The 4,741-nt window shown below is 44.1% G+C and overlaps 1 protein-coding gene across 1 annotated transcript in view; it reads left to right on the top strand.

Moving 5' to 3' along the window:
- KLF10 (KLF transcription factor 10) overlaps positions 1–4,741 on the top strand; it is a 194,012-nt gene that overhangs the window by 67,875 nt on the left and 121,396 nt on the right. The gene's annotated exons all lie outside the window — the stretch shown is intronic.

Here is a 4,741-nt window from a genome sequence, read left to right as displayed (position 1 = left end):
GGCGGCTCCCCGCTCGCTGCCGCTGCCGCCCGGGCACGGTTCCGCCGCCGGGCACGGCTGCCCCTCCGCCCCAGCTCACGCCCTCAGCCCCATCCTCGCTCTCCCAGCTCTCCTCGGCTGCGCTCGCCCTTCTCCCCCTCCTCCCCGGCTTTATCACCTCCACTAGCGCCCCCCTCCTAGCTGTCCCCTCCCCTTCTCCTCCCGTTACCCACTTCGCACCTCTCCTGCTTTCTCCTCTCTCCATCCCATCGCCTCCCAGCCCGTCCCCGCTCTCTCCCCATCCCCGGCTCCGCGGAGCCGCCCGGTCGTCGGGCATCGCTGCCCCCGCTGGGGCGCTGGCTCTGCCCTGCAGAGCCCCTCAGTCCTCGCTGGCTCTGCCCTGCAGAGCCCCCCAGTCCTCGCTGGCTCTGCCCTGCAGAGCCCCCCAGTCCTCGCTGGCGGGGACGGCCGGAGCTGACCCACGCCGCGGGCTGGCGGGCTTTCCCTTGGGTTAGGGATTTATACATATAGGATATAGACATTTTTGCCATAGCTAACTTTGCCTAGCAGTCCTCCTGGCCTGGTTTGGCACCCCATTTATGTACCCTGACTGAGCCTTGCACCCCATTTTTTAGCACCATCTGCCCCTTCCTTATTTTAGCCTGGAGAGCCTTGCTTCCATCCTTGGCATTGGCTGATTTGCTGCTGTACAGTTGGAAACTGAAGATGCAATACCGAGTGCACAACTCCAGAGGAACTTGCAGTCTTGCATGAGGTTCCTGCAAAACAGACTATAATTTATGCTATTGTGGGTAATTTAAATGACAAACACAGAGATTTGACACTGTTTTGAGTCAAATTGATGGTGGTTGTAGTTTGTATTGCAACAGCTGCTTCTCAAGGCCCTTGTCAGGGTTGAAGCAAGCCCCATGGACACTAAGGTACTGTGGCATCCTGTCACGAGAAGGACACTTATCCCAAATGAATGTTCCTCTCCTGTAATCATTTTGTAGTAGAGTAGCAGGTATGACTCCTTCCCCGAAGACAACTTACACACTGGTACAGAGATCATGTGTATTGCACTTCATGCTGTTACACAACATGACTATTGGCTAAAAAAAGATACATCCACTGAAATCTGGAAAAACTCAGGCTGCCATTGTTATTAGAGTTGTAAGTAGAAACACAAACTCCCTGGAGCTAGAAGCTCTTGTTCCTGAAGGCTGCTAGAAGATCTTCAAGAGGATCCAACAGGCCTTAGTTTTGCATCCCAGCTGGTAGGTCCCATGTTCTGCTTCTGAAGTGATTCAGGTCAGAGAGTCCTGCCTGGATTGCTGAATCACCCATTACGCTTCCCAAAGCAGATGACTATTGAGACATTTCTAAGCAGCTGCTCAGCCACATTCTGACTCACGATGATCTTACTTTCCTACTGAGATCTGCTGAGATCCCTCACAACATGGGATTGCTGCTGACATTTATAACCCACGTACTTTGTGCCAGCAAGCTCCCTGTATCAGTGGAGCAGTGATCTGGGAGGAAGCAGTTTTTTTCATCACTGTGATAATTTTTTTGTGGAGTAGTAAGACTTTTTGAATAAAAAGAGTGTTCCAATAAAGATTTTGTTTCAATCAGGCTGCCCCACCAGCAGAGAGTCCCCAGGGCAGTGGAATACAGTGGTGTCTAAAAGCCATCAAAGAGGTCCAACACACATCCCACTTCCCAGGAATTGTGTGTGCCCTTGGGTGGGCATAGGACATGGCCCAGGAAAAACTGCCAGATATGCTTGAGTCTCCAAATGAAAACCTGAGCGACACAAAGCCTCACACTGTAATTGTGTGAAGCAACTTTCTAGACTAACAGCACTGGAACAGAAGCATACACGGTGGAATAGAACCTTGGGAGAGTTTTTTTATTTTGTTTCACTCCAACTTAAAAGTTGGAAGGTCTCTGACAGATGCTGTCTCCTTGCACATGTATTTCCACATCGCTTAGATTTCAGTTCTAGCTGTACTTGCAGGAACTTCATCTTCTGCCGTATATTTTTCCTAGCAGTTTTCAAACCCTTGAAAAGCCACTGGCAAGAGAACAATGAAAGCCTTCTCTTTCTTTTCTGTTATTACTGCCACCAGTAGAGAAGAATTAGACTGTAAAGTAGGTTCTTAAAGCATTGTATCAAACCATGTTCATTTTCCTTGAGCCTTACAGAGGTGCCTGTTCTACAGTTGTACTTTGCATCAGCTTTCAAATTTCTGCGTTTCATGGAACATGGAGCAAATTAATGCAAAAAAGTAATATTATAACTATTACTGCTTTAATATTTAAGCAGCTGGTCTTGTTTTAGTTTGGTTTATAAAATCACTTGGACAACAGTAAGACCTGAGAGTTTTCTCTCTTACATATTAAGGTTTGACAAGGTTCCAATGAATTATGAAAAATCTTTCAAAATAAAAATGCTTGCACACAAACAAAATACATTTGTTACCTCTAGTAAGTAAATGATGTAATCTTATTTTCGTCAATTCCTAGTAGAACTGAGAACCACTTTTTGAAACTGCATTTTCTTTCCACAGCTAAATGCATTTTTTATTCTTCGTTGTCTTTTGAATTAATTTAAGAGACTAAAAGAAAAACAGAGTTTTGTATTATTTAGTTAAAAAAGCAAAATGCAAAAAATCACTGTTATCTTCGTATCAAAATCCATTCTGATTAATTAAGAAAATTAGTTCTCACTAGCAACTGTGCAGGGCACAGTGTCCATGTATCTGCACCCTTCCGATTCACTCCTGAGCGAATGAGCAAACTCCGAGGGACAGAGTGGTTGTGTGGGTGGGCCTGTGCTGTAGCTGTAAAGTACCACAACCTATGGCAATGAAACGTTTCATTGTACATTGGCTGACATGAAACAGATGGTGGCAGCTTCAATACAGCAAGGTAACAATACAACGATATTAATTTGATAATATTAATTTTGCACTGAGAATCAGACCAGGGAAGAAAGTGGACAGAAAATAATATCTGCCCTCAGAAACACAGAAAATACCCAGAATCAGATGAATCCTTGGCCAGAGCCCATCTCCACCCACAGTGTCATCATATGGGAACCAATCTGCCAGTGAAACTGGGCAGTGAGTGGCCCGTGTAGAGCAGGAAGAGGCTGACGGCTCTTGCCTGGGGACCTCTGTGGCTCAAGGGCATCGTTAGAGTGAGGAGAGAGTTTGCATTTAAAACTTGTTCTTTCTAGTCAGGTATTTTGTGTATCTGAGGAGAAATAAAACTACAAAAGTACAGAAGCAGTGTTATATCCATATGACATCACCACCCCAAGCCTGCAACATGCCTGTAAGCAAAATTGCCTCCGAAGCTTTCACACCGTATATTTGAGTCAACTTTCCTCCTGATAGCAGATATTTACTTCAAGTAAATGATAAAGCATTCCTCTTTACTGCTGTGAGTACTTGAAAAATATAATTTTCTCAGCTTGATTGTTCAAATATGTCTCTCAAACAATTTTCAAATGTATACCATACAATTTGCACAGTGCTCTGCATTAATTGTGCATTTCTTTCAACAATGAAACAATAGCATTCATTTATTTCATGTGGCTATTCAAACCAAGAAAGTTTTCAATTTAGTATTCAGAGCTTCCTGAAAATGTATATGTGATATTTGGTATTAGCTACAGCTGAAGGTTTTGAAGGTGTCTCCAAACAACCCATAAATAGGAAGGAGTTAATTAACTCTTCTATTGCATCTTTTTCATGTTTGAAGTGGACTCTGAAACAGAATCTCAAATCCCAACATCTACATATTCAGAGAGCAAGACTTTGAATTCCCCCATCTGAGCCTGCCAGTTTAGTTTTAAATTGGATTAAGCTCTCCCCAAAGAATAATTTTCTAGATTCCTAATTGTGAATCGTTGTGCCCCAACAGCATGGACATTTCCCATGATGGTGTATAATACTACCCTGAAAACTGTATGGTCATTTAAACTTCCCAGATTTCTCAGCCACGCCTTTGAACTGCAGCTGGACCTTAACTCTGACCTGTCCTTCTCAAAGTCCAGTCTCCTTCCCGGCATCTCTAGCGGATGATTCCTAGTAATCCCACTGCAAGTTTTGCAGAAGCAGGAGGTTTAGGATCAGTACAATCATCTTCACTTTCCTAGCAAGTAGTGGAAAACCATTATGTAGCAGGCATCAAAGTGTCCTCACTGAGTGGCTTCTTACTGATATTTTATGACTGAAAATTGGGCCAAATGTGCACATTTGCACAGTGTCCATCACGATTTTTTGGTGTGCTGTGTGCAAAGAAATCATCAATACTAGTACATGGAAACATAAGATCTTAGGTTTGCCTCCATCGAACTTCTAGAACATTGAGAGTCTGCTTAATTTGGGAAGTGAGGGTGAGGATCCTTTGCTGCACTCGAATACAGTGTCACCCTGTTTGCAGTCAAGGACGGAAAGCAGGTTGCAACCACTCAACAGAGGCAGAAATGTGGTGTTGGGTGATGGTGGATGCTGTTTTTCAGGGAAGTGGGATGCTAGATATAGGGATAGATATGTGCTTCCTGATGGCTAGAGGTATTTGCCCACTGGGAAAATACCATCTCAGATACTTTCTTGTGAATTCAAGTAAATTTGAAAGTAGTTTGAAAGGATCGAGAGAGAAGGAGATATAAAAACGGGTGCAAATAAAGAAGGTTTGGCCGTATTACTACTTTGTAACATCAAGAGCTGCTGGCTGTTCTAAATAGCCA

Source organism: Caloenas nicobarica, chromosome 2 (genome assembly GCF_036013445.1).
Source record: "Caloenas nicobarica isolate bCalNic1 chromosome 2, bCalNic1.hap1, whole genome shotgun sequence".
NCBI classification, from domain to species: Eukaryota; Metazoa; Chordata; class Aves; order Columbiformes; family Columbidae; genus Caloenas; species Caloenas nicobarica.
Note: the sequence above shows the minus strand (reverse complement) of the source record. Positions and strands in the feature narration are given on the sequence as shown.